This window comes from Triturus cristatus, chromosome 4_2 (assembly GCF_964204655.1).
Source record: "Triturus cristatus chromosome 4_2, aTriCri1.1, whole genome shotgun sequence".
NCBI lineage: Eukaryota > Metazoa > Chordata > Amphibia > Caudata > Salamandridae > Triturus > Triturus cristatus.
Window position 1 is genome coordinate 944,591,947 of NC_140586.1, and position 15,014 is coordinate 944,606,960.

The window sequence follows — 15,014 nt, forward strand, 5'->3', positions numbered from 1 at the left end:
GATTAAAGTCAACCGGCCAAAATGAAGTTTTCAGTAGTGTGTGTACTCATCAATTGATAAAGGTGTTCAATCAATGTTTTTGAGTCCTGTTTTTTCTGTTTCGGATTTATGTATATGTTAATTATTAATACCTCCTCCTTTTTTCCACTAAGATTTAATTGAACCTTTGTGGTGTTTACAGCTGGGAGTAGAAGCGGTAATTCCTGTTACCTATGAATTTGTTATTTTGATCTAAGTAGCCAGGCCGCCTGATAGACGGCCATATTTGCTTTTCCTTTGGGCGGGAGTGTGGAAACAAGTATATCCCTCAACTTACAGAGGCTCCTCTTGACATGTTTCCTGCAATAAAATGATGTCGAAGGTTTTTAAGCAGTCAAGAAATTCAGCGTCTGTGGCCCTGTTGTTTTACCCGTTGATATTCCATGAGCATATCCTCAGGGGTAATATACCTGAATTTCCACGATGCCTCATTGCGTTTCTCAGTCACTGTGGGTGACCAGATGTATTAATGGTTCTAGTGATCCGAAGGTGGACAGGGGCAACTGCGGTGTTGGCTACTATACTCGTTTGTATGTTTGATATCTGTTCTTTTTGTGGTGACTGTCCTCGGGCCCCCCTAAGTACAATTCCTTCTCTTGCTATATCAAGTAAAGGGAATGGGTATCCTGTATTGTAAAACACAGTGGATTGTATCCCCCAGGCTTTAAAGGTATCCTTTTCTTCCAGGACTTTGTTTGCGATTTGGATGGTCCTCTAGGTGGCTTTGGTGGATTCCATTCCTTGGGTTTTGTCCGGCTTTACGAATTCTATTGAAAGAAGATCAGTAGAATGTATACCTTTTAGTGTTGGTATTGTGCCTAGGAGTTGAAGAATATTCCCTCTGTTCAAGATATCGAAGTGACCTTTCAATTTGTATTCTGGGGTGAAGATAGCCTCTGTGTCTTTAATGAAATCCAGATTCTCTGGACATGTTAATAGGAGAATCGCAATTTACTTCCCCTGATGCCTTAGTTGAATCCTGAAAGATCCTGTGAGCTGGCAGCTCAATCTGCATGGTTGGTGTATTGGGATTGATGCCCAGTAGAAGGGGCACATGTAAGGTTGAGGTTGAGGCCAACTCCTGGTTTGGACCGTGGATAATAGAGGGCTCCCTCAACTCAATTGATTGTGATGTTCGGTTATTAGTGCTATCGTACTGTTTCGATTTAGATTTTGTTTTGCTTTTGCCTTGGATGTCGGTTTGACCACTGGGTGATATCCGGGCAGTCCTCAAAGGTGGTGTTTCCACTTGTATTACATCCTTGATTTCCATAGTGTAGGTTTCCTTTGGCTGATTGGACCTTCCCTCAACTTCGGGGACATGTGCGATAGCTGATTGTACTTGCGCTTGCTGCTGTGATGTTTTTGTTGTAAATAGAGGGTAACATTTTGTGAGGCTGGGAGATGGTATTTTATTCCGACCTTTCCTCCTGAGTTGACGATGTCGCTTTGCGTTCTGCTTTGGTGTTTGCTCCTTGGATAACGGAGGGGTCCTAGTTGACGGGCTGCCCTCGTTACTGATCGGAAGATTGTTGCTAGAGTTTTTTTGGGCAACAGGATCACTATTTATTGACTCATTGGGCACTGCTTTGTTTGAGTTTGCCCTTGATTTCTCTTGATTTGGGCCCCTTGGCAGGCCTTGTATAAGAGTAGAAACAATTGAGGGGAGTGCCGATAATTTGTCAATAATAGGACCACAACTGCAGTTAATTTTGCTTCCTTCTGAGCTCTGCTGATTAAAAGGTTTAGTTGGCCTAGTTTGTCGTCTATTCCCCCCACGAAGAGGGCAAGAGTATCTAATAGTGTCAACTGCAGGTCCATTTTATCTGACTGGTAATGTAGTACGTCAACCGTTCGTTGCATTGTATTTAATAGGATGTCCTATGTATTCAATGCCTGTTTCCCAGTTTGAATTGATGAACCTGAGGTCAAAGAAGGAGTTGTTGGGCTTTTTCGTGAAATTGAGTTGTTAATCGCTGTTTCTGGGTCGTTACCTTGTTTCACACCTTGATATATACTGGTACAGGCTGTAGGTGGAAGCTGTTTTCCAGGAGTGTTCAATGCGTAGGATGCTATTAGGTCCGCCCACTCCTGTGATCCTAGGTAGGAGAGGGGGTCCTGCTCACCTCCCCTGGAAACCGGGGAGTCCGATGAAGTTTCAGAAGACTCTGAGGATATCGCGGTCGCCCCCTGTTTCTGCTGCTAAAGAAGATTGGGCCGATTTGATGGCCTCTCGATGTTGTGGCGAATCGTGAGGGGGTTTGTGGAGTTCATTCGGAGGCTAGACTTTGGAGTGGTGCTCGGGTTCAGGAGAATAATTCAATTTGTGTTGAATAGAGTCCTCCTGGCCTAAGTTTATGGCCTTGCTGTTCATTGTTATAGATTCTTGTGAGTTTTGTACTTCCTTCTGCTTTTTGGGGTTGGCTGAGGCTGTTATAGCGTTACAGGTTGGGGAAGGGGTCGGCAAGGATCGACGAATGACGTACTCTTCAGCTCGTGTTTCCACCTCCACCACCCCCTCTTGAGAGTCAGATGGGCTGTTAGTTTTATGTTTCCAGATTATTTCTGGTGTTAGCAGAGGGACCACCGATTGGGCCACTAGAATTCCCACTGTAGCTTGTTCTGTGACTGGTGTGGTCGGTGGTTGTGGGGATAATAGGGGGAGGAGTGGATCTTGAAAGCCCAGAATTTTGCCACTGGAAGAGAATATGGATGATGCTGGGTCCTTTAGAAATTGAAATTTTGACGATATTTTGGCTTGGTATAAGTGAGGTTGGTGACTTCCAGGGTTCTGTGCTAGGTTGCTGGGGACTTCTACTTCCTCCCCTTCTTCAGTGGCCGCTACCAAAGTTTTTGTGCTTGGTTTTGTTTGGCTTTGCGCACAGTGACCACGGGCTGCCTCTTTTTCCTGCCCGAACTCATGGTTGAAATAGTTGAAATACTCTTGGTCCTCTGAAGAAGCCCTGCTGTACGCCCTGCTTTCTCACACTTGCCCATTTGCGTTGCGTTGTGTTGCTAGAGAGCTCTTTTGAAGCAGGGCAGGTCAGGGCAGGTCTGACAGGTTGTCAACTGCCGATGGAATGGCAGTGCAATGGAAGGGCAGTTAATCAGTTCAATTCAATTCGGTCTAGTCTTCGAAATTGTGTTTGTCTGCTTTTTCAAGGCTGTGTGTCCTGTCACCATTAGCTCCAGTAATTCTTGCTGCTCCTTCTGCTACTGCCAGGACGATGGGCGGAGAGGGCAGAAGATGAGGGGTGATGCCTGCTCTCACACGCCTCCACTCCAACCACCCGGCTGCTTGCTATGGGGGCAGTGGGGCGAAGTGGAGAGCAGCAGGGCAGCAAGAGTAGCAAGGCAGCAAAGCGGGAGAGACCGACAGCCGGTACCTCGAGAGTGCCGGAAGCTGTGGAGGACCTCCCCAGCGATAGACGCGAGGTCAGGCAAGGTTATGCAGACCACTCCTCAATGCCTCCACCTGCCCCTCAACCGCCTTTCCACAGTCGTGACGCATCTCTCCACAATTATGAGGCTGGTGACGGCTGGTGATCAGCTGGCGTCCCGCCTCGCCCCAGCCTGAAACACCTCGTCAGCGCTAGCTGATGTCAAGCCGTGGGTAGGATTAGTGACAGGGGAATTTTGCAGCTCGGTGTGTGGTCCATGATCCGCGTTCCCCCGGCGAGGTCTGCGGGGAGATCTCGGAGGTCTTAGGCACCCCCAACTGGAACTACCGGAGCCTCCGTGTCTCACTCGCACTAACTTTCGCCACTCCGTGAGCAGGAGGAGCGCTGGGGCACAGAGCACGGGGGTGACACGTTGCGAGGTCGGCGGCAGGGCTGGCGGGAGCCGCAGGAGCCACGGGAAGCCACTGGCAGCTGTACAGCCTCACAGAGTCCTCCTCCCTGCTCGTCGCTACAGCTGGATACTGGCGATAGCCGAGGATCAGCAAGAAGATACGGCTGGGCATTTTCCAAGCTTACATGAAGTTTCTGAAAGAAGGGTTATGCTTGCCACAAAGACAGATTGCATTCTTAAAACAACCCCCCCAAACCCTCCTCAGGTTGTTCGGGCTCGCTCGCTACGCTTGCTCGCCAGAGTGCAGTACCACAATTATTTTAAGCCTCACCACTTTCAAATGTCACCAGCCAACACTGCACAACAGTGCATCTCTGTAGGCCCAGAACACTAATATTACACCACTAGTGTTTTGCCTCAGGATGGCTGTGGATTTAATGCACTGTAAGAGAGCCATACAGTAGGTCTCCTATACTATATATGGAAAAAGGAAAGCAGCTTTCATCGGGGCAGGAGAGGCCCTTTTAGGCACGCTGCTACCCTTTCATTGCCATTGTAGCATTACTCCTTAGCAACCACAGCTGAAAGCCCGAGATCAGAATGGACATGGTTTGGATTCCCCCCACACCCTAGAAATAAGGAACGATGCACACTAATGTAGAACACCAACTGCAGTAAAGCTGTTTCTTCCATCAAATAGCGCAAACGCTTAAACTTTGCACTGTATGTCTGATCCCTCTCCCCACCTCGACTTCCTTCCATGCGACGACAAGGCCACAAACGGGCCTATATAAAGTTTAAAAATGCCTGCCTGGGCCTTACCTTGTGAACTGCCCTGCTCCGTACAGCAACCTGCAGTACTGTGGCAGCGGCAAGCAACCATTGGACTAGCTGCTGCGGGCACTGCAGAAATGATGATTCAGATGACAGACTGCCTGCGATGCCTCGGCTCTAAAAGCAGTCCGTCTCGAGTAAAATGGCTGCCGCTTCCACCACTGCATATTCACGCACGCGGGAAGCAGTCTGAAATCGAGTCTGTGCAGACTTGATTCCTTGGCTTCCCGCCTGCCACACCCTTTCCCATCTCGTCACAGGCGAGTTGGGAAAGGGTGGGTGACAAGCTCTCCACCCTCTGATTGACGTGGAGGGTTGGAGATCCCGGGCTTGTATAAGAAACGCCCGGGGCTAACTTTACCTCCACGCCATCAAGGGGTGGAGACTGCGCCTCGCAGCTAGGTCTTTGCTGAGCTGATGACGTCACAGCCTGCAGGGCTTCTGTGAGGTTGTCAGCCCAGCAAACATGTCGGCTTCTTTGGGCCCGCCCGGGAGCAAACTAAGAGAGAGCCAGTCACGTGATATGAGTGGGGCAGACAGTGCCCCTGTCCTTCTAGCAGCATTATACATAATAAGAGTAGTAGTACTAGACTGCAATAAAGGTTTTGGTTTTATATATAAGCTGAAAACTTAGTGTTGAATGGAACGGGTGCAAAAGGACTGTTTGCTGCCGCGCGAGGCGCCTCATGCTCCACTGCGGGAGGGAGTGTATGTCCTCAGCGCATGCGCAGTTGTTAATCCACTGCCCTCTTTAATCCGCGCTCCGCAGCAGGAGGCAGTGTCTGTTCTCAGCGCATGCGCAGTTGTTAATACAAAGCCCTTGTCCATCACGCGCTCCACTGCTGTAGGTAGTGTCTGTCAGCGCATGCGCAGTTGTTAATCCACGAGCCCTTGTCAACCCGCGCGTCCTTGCTGGAGGTAGTGTCTCTTGACCCATGCGCAGTTGTTAATCCAAGGCCAGGGGAGGCCGTGTCTGTCCTCAGCGCATGCGCATAATCCAACAGGCTCTCTGGAATCCACGCAGTGTAGACGGTCCAGGTTGGGTCCTTTCTCGGAGTTGACGGTGCAGGTTGTATCCCCTCTCGGTTAGACTCTGTACAGGCTGTGCTGTCCCTGCGAGGCTGCGCAATACTGAGGGCCACCATTTTACAGTTTCATGTGCTGTGTATTCTCAGGGCATGCGTAATAACAACTAGAAAGAAATCCGACGCAAGCGTACTTGTGACAAGCCGTGTGTCCTGCGCGTGCGCAGCGGTGGATCATCATAGTGGCTCTTTTCCCGCGCGCGGTTTGTTGTCCTGGCGGTGCCTTCCTAGCCGGACTCACGTGGGCTGCCCTCCCTCGCCGCCTCTCACAGACCGAACGCATAACAGTAGTTAAGGTAAGAAATGGCCTCGAGGCAGCATTAAAGCATGGGAACTACTGTGGGGGCGGGGCCTGTAAATGGGACGGGCATTGAATGTGGGGACGGAATCAGTGGGGGCGGAGTCTGGGTCAGTGGGGGCGGGGTCTGTGAATGTGAGGGGGGGGGCTTTGAATTTTATTATTTATTTATGCATTTTTATAAAGCGGACTTTACCCTAAGGTGTCAGAGTACTGTACAATAGAACCAGTTATGTTACATGAGAGAAAGGTTACAAAATAGAACGTACAAAAATAGCAGGACACAGAATCAAACACAGCAGGCAAGAGGGACACAATATCAAACACAGCAAGGAATGTACAAAAATAAATAAATATAACAAATTTACAATGAATAACGAACTTCCTGGCGGGGTCTGAGAATGAAGGAATTAGTTCTGAAAGTGTCTTTGGAATAGAAGAGATTTGAAGATCCGGATGAAGGTGGTGGCACGGAGCAAAGGAGGAAGCGAGTTCCAGATTCTCACCGCATTACCTGAGAACGATTAAGCCATCAATTTTTCCCTTTTGAAGGAGGGGGACTCAAGCAGGAACTTTTCCGCATTCCGAGAAGGTCTCAAGCCTCCGTACAATTTCAGTTTATTCGCCAGATAGCGAGGGGAGGAAGAGTGCAAGGCTTTGTGGGTGACGCAAGCCGTTTTGTAAATAGCTCTAGCCTCAATGGGAAGCCATCGGAGAGAAGGCAGGATAGGAGTGATGTGGTCACTTCGTTTGGATCCTGAAATGAAACGAGCTGCTGAATGCAGGATGGATTTAAGGGGGGAGAGGTGAGATTTGGGAAGGCCAGTCAGAAGAGAATTACAATAATCCAGTCTAGAGAGAACTAGCGATTGGACCAAGGTTTTTAGGTCTTTCTCCGGGAAGAACCGACGAATCCCCCACAGAATGCGCAGCTGATAACATGCGTTCTTGGCAATGGAGTTGATGTGTGAGATTAGGTTGAGTCTTTTGTCATGTATGACACCTAGGGATTTAGCGCAGTCGCCAATGATGGGTTTACTGTTGAGTAAATTCTGCTGATCCATCCAGGATTGAACAGGAGGCGGGGAGAGAGAGGTAGAAAGAAGGAGGAATTGAGTTTTGGAGGGATTGAGAATGAGTTGGTGAACTAACATCCAGTTGTGAATAGAGTTGAGAGTAGAGTTGAGTAGTGAGAGATCTTGAGAGGAAGACACCTTGAGGTAGATTTGGGTGTCATCTGCATAGAGATGGTAGAGGATTCCAGATCTGCTTAGGAGGTTCCCTAATGGTTCCAGATAGAGATTAAACAGAGTGGGTGCAAGGATGCAACCTTGAGGGACGCCTTGACCAATCACCAGTGGAGACGAGAGACTGTTCGCAATCTTGATCATTTGGGATCTGTCCGAGAGGAATGAGGCAAACCATTTAAGCACTGTGCCTTCCACGCCCATTCTCTGTTGAAGAGTGTTAAGGAGGGTGTTGTGATTAACAGTGTCAAAGGCTGCAGACAGGTCAAGAAGAATCAGAAGGCACGATTCCCCCGAATCGAGTATATGCAGCGCATCATCGATCACTCGCAGCAGGGCTGATTCAGTGCTGCAATTTTGAATAAAGCCAGATTGGAACACGTCAAGGAGATTATTATCCATAATGTGTTGGGAAAGTTGTTTTGCAACACATTTTTCTGTGATCTTAGGAAGAAAAGGGAGATTGGTGGTGGGGCGGAAGTTATTGAGGTTGTTCACATCTGTGGATGTTTTTTTTTGAAGGGGGGTAACCTGTCCTATTTTGAGGACAGCTGGGAGGGATCCTTGACTGAGGAAGAGATTAACTAGCCTGGTCCAATAAGAGAGAGTATTGGTATAGAAATCAATGGCGATGACACTAGGTATGGGGTCAGAAGAATGGTTGGAGGGTTTGGTTTCGAGGATGCATTTGAGGAGGTCATCTTCCGAGATGGCGGCAAAGTTCTGCCAAGTGACTAAGGATTGTCGCTCCTCAATGGGGGTGGGTGACCTGATCTACCAGTGATTTGACCTTTTCATCAAAGAATATAGCGAATTCAGTTGCTTTCTTTGAAGCATCCTCAGGTTTGATGGTTTGTGGAGAACAGTTTGGGTTTTTGATGAGGTCGAAAAGTTTTTTGGGTCTGTTTTTAGCTGAGTCGAGGAGGGATCTGAAATTTGATGCTTTTTCATGGAAGATGTGCTTGTGGTATTCGGATCTTGCTGAACGTAAAAGAGAGAGATTGGAGGTGGATGGAGATTGTCTCCAATGTTTCTACAAGATTCTAAGGTTTTTCCTTTCGTCATAGAGAGCTTTATTGAACCAAGGTGCTGAGGGGGTGGGTCTTTTCCTTTTGCTTTGGAGTGGAGCGAAATTGTTGATTTCGACTGCAAGGATTGAGAGGCAATGGGGAGTGAGATCGTTGACATCCGCGTTAGGGTCTAGACTAGGAAGTGAACGCATAACAGAAGCACACAGAGTCTCAAGATCAATGTTTTTAGTGTTGTGGAACCAGGTAGAAGCCCTTTTAGGTTGGCCGAGAGTTATAATGTGCGAGAGGTGAAAACGGAAGGGAATGAGGAAATGGTCTGACCAGTCTATGTGGATAGGGGGAGCAATGGTAAGCTGGTCTGGTTTAGAAATAACAAGGTCCAGAATTGAGCCCTTGGCGTGTGTAATTTCTGAGCAGTGTTGGACAAGATCGTTCGCTGAGAGAAAGGTTGGAAGCTTGTTGGCAGCCGAGTCTTCCATGGAGCCCCAGTGGAGATTGAAGTCACCTAGGAAGATCTGCCTGTCGCTTTGTGAATATTGGTCGCTGATGAAGTCGGTGAGTTCCTCCATGAAGGAAGAGCAGTTACCGGGCGGGTGGTAGATGGCATGGAAACTGAAGGGTGAGCGTGATGAACTTGAAGTTCTAGGGATAAATTTGAGGCGGGAGGGGAAGGGTAGGTGCTGTACCTTCTGAATGCTTGACTCCCCTGTTTGCCGATCAGTGCGAGCGTCTGCATCGCGTCATGTCAATCAGGCAATCCAGGTCTATCCCGTTTCATGGGAGGCCGTCGAGCTTGCCTTCGCCGCATTGGATCCTACTGCTCCGTCCGTTGGGTGTTCCCAGATTTTCCCGTTTCCTTTCGATCGTCGGGTTTGCTAGGAAGCCTGCACCGTCCCCAGCACATACGCTGTCGATCACTCTCCAGTCATGTTCTCAAAGCTGAGGGGCTCGCCGCAGGACAACCACCCTGACCCCACAGCTGAGCGCAGCGGTAGCTCGCGGTCAGGAACTCCTGCCATAAGCGTTGTACGCGCTCCGGGCTGCTTCAAGGGCGAGGGATCACCGCAGTACAATCACCATGGCCCCACTGCTGTGCACTGCGGGAACTCACGATCCTTTGGACCTGCCGTGAGCGATCTATGCCCTCCGGGCTCCTTCTCTGCATACCCCACAGGGGGGCGGCGGAGGCCTCGGTAACTCAGCTCCCAGGGCCATCGCTCTCACACGATAGCCTCAGTGTCTCAGCAAATTTACAAGCAGAGGTTCCATTCGGTGGGAAATCGGCATACACACAATGCCCGCTGCTTCCCTCGTCCTCTCCTTGAAAAATCCTCCATTAATCCTTCATCATTCCCATACCCCATGCGATTTAGAGGATCGGCGGAGTCCCGGGACACCCTTCTGCTACACATTGATGGCTGTGCCAGGAAGCGTGTCCGACATCAAGCATCCAGAAGCGGGGCCCTCCACATGTGGCCGTATTGTTTGTAAACAGTCGTCTAGAAGATCACGCCCGTTCAAAAACTGGCGCCTTTCACGCGTTGTGGACACAACTTCATAATTATAGTAATCAGGGCAGGAATCGGTCACGCTGGTTTGGGAGATCGCATTATCGCTGGGTGCGCTTCTCACTCACAGTCCGCCATCGTCACGCTCCTATGGTCCGAGCGGGCCATCCCCATGCGACGCTATGTCGCCGGCTGCAACAGTGCTCTTGCCAATTGCAGGCACTCACCTGGACAAGGAAGGGGCCCTACCAACACTCACCGTCCCTCCGTCGCTACTTCCTGGGAGTCCACAAATATTACACAACACCGGCTGCTTCCACCGAGGGCGGGGGAACCACCTCTTGCTGGGTCGTTAATCGGCACATCCCTGCACCCCTCCAGGGTAAGGGCGATGTGCGAGGGTGGCACAGAGTGATGCCTGCTGCACTTGGAGCCGATGGACCAGTTGCACAGCGCAGCCTGTGGGAGCTGAATGACAAAAAGCTGCACAGAATGGAGACATTGAATGATTTTTTCGAAAGTGCACATGAATGTACCCTCCTCTGCCAGGAGGCGGGTCCGGCCAAGACCGAACTTAGGTTGGGAACTGCAGTGGGGGTGGGGCCTGTGGGTTTGGGGCGGAGTCTGTGGGTTTGGGGGCGAGGTCTGTAGAGGGCGGGGTCAGTGAATGTGGGGCGGGCCTGTGAATGTGAGGGTGGGGTCAAAAGTGTTGCTAAAAAATAAACCTGCACAGACTGGAGGCGTTGAATTATTATTTCGAATCACAGCGGTTCTGTTCCTATCTCACGCTCGGTACTTCACAGAGTTTCTCGCTAATACTTATTTTTTTGTCGTTTACGTTATACTTGCAAAACGGATCGACACATCTCTCCCTTTTCATCATTCATAGGACTCCTCCTGAAGAAGGGTAATTCTTACCCGAAATGCATTGAGGATTAATCCATATGTCCTTGGCTTCAATGAATTATTATTTTTTCTAACCAATTTCAATCTCGTGACCTTAACGAAGACAGAAGAATTATCCACAATAAATATTTGTGTTGGAACCTTTCTGGCAATTTTTTGTTTAAATTTTGGCAACCTTGTTTGCCATTTTTGGCTGTGCTATAAGGGGGACACTACTCACCTTTGAATAGTGCATCACTCATTATTTCGAAAGTGCACATGAATGCACCCTCCTTTGCCAGGAGGCGGGTCCGGCAATGCTGGGCCCAGCTGTGCTCTCGTGGCTGCAGCACTGCGGCAGCATTCTTACCACCCAAGGCAGAACTTAGGTTGGGAACTGCAGTGGGGGCGGGGTCTGTGGAGGGCGGGGTCAGTGAATGTGGGGGTGGGGGCGGGGTCTGTGAATGTAAGGGTGGGGTCAAAAGTGTTGCTAAAAAAATAAACCTGCACAGACTGGAGGCATTGAATTATTATTTCGCAAGTGCACATGAATGCACCCTCATCGGCCAGGAGGAGGGTCCGGCCCAGCTGGGCCAACTGCGCTCTCGCTGGCTGCAGCACCATGGCGGCATTCTTACCACCCTAGACAGAACTTAGGTTGTGAGCGAGCGGCCGTATGGTTCTGTGTGCACGCCGCCTGTGCGACCAGAATTTGGAACTCACTTCCTCCATACCTTCGCACTGCCACTTCTTTCCGCATCTTCCGAAAGGGACCTTAAAACTCTTCTCTTTCAAAGACACTGCTAACAATAATTCTCTGGCTCTAACTGTTTCATGTTCCTCACTGGAGAACTAGTTTGTTCTTACGCTTCAATTGTGGAATGTGTTTTTTTTTAACCCTAATCGCTCCAACTTTAGTTTGCATTGTGTCATTTTTAGCAGATTTATACTCTGTAAATATGTTACCATAATATCTAATCCTATATACTTCGCTCTATTGTAAAGCGCTCTGACACATCTGGTTAAAGTATGCGCTATAAAAAAAATGGCTAAATAAATCCAATGCTTTGCAACCAGGCTGTTGGAGACTCGTCGTGGCCTTGTGGCTCCCAGTCCCACGTCCTCAGGTCTGTATACTAAAGACTGTTGCAGCTTGCAACTCAGAGCTGTTCAATTCCTCAGGTGGGCTGCTTTTGGAGGCTTCAGGCATGATTCTGAATGCCGCCGTATTCGGCGAATCTCAAGTTGCACATTCTTACCTTTCTCCGGGGCCACTGCAACCATGGACTTTACCCATTTGCTGACCGCATCTATAAATGATGTTTATGACACAAGTGTGTCCACATGAGCATCTTTTAATTTCGCTGATCTGGGACGTGGGCGAGGCTGAATGAAGACCGTGGTTACAGGCTGACGAGATTTATACACTCGCAGCTACCGGGCGGCAAGTAACAGAGTGGACGGGTACACTCTGACACAACAGATATCCACCAGTTAGAGGGGTAAAGGTACGCAAAAGGAGAGCGACCACGTGGTGCTGATAAAAAGCAAATTGGCTCAATAAAAGGTGCAGTGTGGCCAGTCGACCTTAGCCCTGATGAAATTGCCGCAAGTTCTCTGAGGCAATGAAACATGTTGGCAAACACACAGCATGAAATAAATATTAGATAGCTAGCGTTGTTTAGCTCGGTTTTAACGTGGATTGGCGAGGGTTCTGATCAGACCCCGTCTCTCCTTTGACGGTTAATATTGTTTTGAGCTCGGATATACACACCGTAGCTTAGTGTTCACACATAGCACCACACGTTGTTTCTACTTTAAGTATTTTTTGACATTGTTTTCCGAGTGGCAGTTGCTAATGATGAGAACTTGAGGTAGCAGGCGAGTACCTGTCTGCTGAACCTCCATGGTGGCACTGCCATCCTTTTTCATTAAATATTGTTTGCACACGGTCTTTCTTTCTCATACACAATAGGTAGAGAGAAAGTGGGGGAGGCACTTCATACAGACACAAATTGTTTTATAAAGATTTGAGTGATCCCAGACCCCATTTGTGGACGGCATAAAAGATGGCCGCCTCATGATCATTTGAAACAAAGTCGTTTTGAATTTGGAAGGGGTACTGATAAAAGCTTTTCACTCTATACATTCATGAGCAGGTCCTTTGTTGTTATGATCTGGGACGTGACCTGGGACTTGCTGCAAATATTTTTAGGTCTCGCCTATGCAGAGCGCAAGCACGCCTATGCAGCGCGCAGGCGTCTCGCCTATGCAGTGCGCAAGCGCTGCATAGGAGGGACCCCTTGGAATCGCTCATGACTTGATTAAACTCGTGCGTGATTTGCACTGTTCTCTATTGGCACTCGTGCACGTTTGACGATTCTCTTGCGGGAGCGAGCAGCGGCGCCATCTGTTTTAAATTATCTTGCTCGCGCTTTCGAAATAGATGGCAACTCTGCTCGCTCCCGCAAGGGAAATGCTGTGCGTGTCTGGTCCCTGTTTGAAACCTTATCTGTGTGCTTTGTTCCACATGGCGGCCCTATTTATCTCTTTTGCCTTTGCTTTTAGTTGTGCGTGTCCTTAATTGATAACCGCAGTACATTTCATTATTGGCAGTTCGCTTGGCAGGCTGGTCAAATCTGCTTGTCGTGCCTCGTTGCTTGAATGGTTTGCGTGTGGTTGGGTCGTTTTTACTTGTTCATGTGCTTTAGCTAAACTATGTTTCTTCCCTTTTCTTTCTCTTTTTCTGGTATTCCGGCGAGGGGCTGGATCTTTGCGCTATCATATCATGACATCACCACAGCCTGATATTCCTGGTAATCTCCTATCTAGGATTCATTCCACTCTTCCCTCTCCGGCTTGGTGTGGTTCCTGTGCCTCTAGTCCCCCCCCACTCTTTCTTGTTTCCCAGTTATAGCCTTCAAAGAAAGAGAACCCGTTTTAAAAAAGAGCACCTCTTTCCCCTAGAAAAACAAATAACCTCAATTTTATGGCCAGTCGACTTTTATCTAATTGCAAGCCTGGCATTCGTTCAGATTGTTACACCACTAATCACTGTCGTTTGAGTTATGTGCTAACAACCTGGCATAAGATGTTTTCATGTACTTGATCTTTAAAGTATGTTTTCAAAGTGCCTATGCGCTTCAAAAAGAGCCAAAAGTTGGGGTATTTTTGGCTTTGAAAATAATCAGGTTATAAGTCTGCCCTGCTCCATCTTCTTTGCCATAATGGGGTGCGGTCCTTGAACTGACTGGAGAGTATGTTTCGATTTAGAGGACTACGTCATAGGAACAAGGTGACTGTGCCTCTGTCTTGCCCGGTTTTATTTATACGCAAGGCGTGTGGTCTTAATCTATACTGCCATTAATTAGTTTCTTTAACTAATGCATAAGTGAGAGATCTTGGCGCTGCTCTGGCGAGACATATAGTAAGCGGGATTTTCAAAGTGCTACCACACCGTTTTGCTGGCCTAGCGCTTGCGTGCACGTGCGCAGCCGCCAGCTTTTAGCGCGATTGCTTTCACTTTTGCCGCACCACTACCACTCGCGTGCTTGCCGTCGCGCACCGCCAGCTTTTAGCGCGATTACTTTTACTGCGCCACTACCACTCGCGTGCTTGCCGTCGCGCGAGCTCTAGGTATGTTTCTTTTACTAAAACTTTTAGATCTGTTCACCTGCCATAAACTTCACAACCAGGCCTTCATAAACCTTCTTCAAACTTCAATCACGTTCAGTTCACTAGCACTGAGCATGTGGCACTGTAGAAATGCTAAATAATGCAACATAATCTTCCTCTATGGCTTTGCACCATATTTTGAAAGGATCGTATTACATACATCAGTGAGTAAGAGGCAGCAAGCAGCCCTAACTTCTTCTGTTTCAAATCTAATTTGAATGCCATAGTTTAACGAAATGAATTGGTAACTTACCCGTCTTACCGGTGATCTTCATTAGTCCGAGTCATACTCTCTCTCTCTCCGCAGTTCTTTCTAAATGAGCTACTCCGTTGATCGCGCACAGTATTCACCCATCGTAACAAAAACAAGCATTGGCATAGCCAATAGGTCTCGCCTTTGGGACCTTATAAGTGTTTTGCCATGCAACAGTTGTTGTTGCACCAAGGATATTGTGCTGCATAACTAAATACTTATAAGGTCCCAAAAGCGAGACCTATTGGCTCTGCCAATGCTTGTTTTGTATCCTCCCTTGTGTTCACTGCTTTGAACCTTTACTTGTTCCACATTCCTATGTCTGTGGCCTTATCCTCCCACCTTGTTTGTGCATTTTGCCGATCTT

General features: G+C 48.5%; 1 protein-coding gene across 1 annotated transcript in view; it reads left to right on the forward strand.

Moving 5' to 3' along the window:
• The first annotated feature begins 5,658 nt into the window (after nt 1-5,658).
• The window catches only part of LOC146839030 (uncharacterized), a 101,769-nt gene continuing 92,413 nt past the window's right edge, over nt 5,659-15,014 (forward strand). Inside the window, exon 1 of the mRNA XM_085600000.1 lies at nt 5,659-6,046. The gene's annotated coding sequence lies outside the window, so the exon portion shown is untranslated. The remainder of the gene's footprint in view (nt 6,047-15,014) is intronic.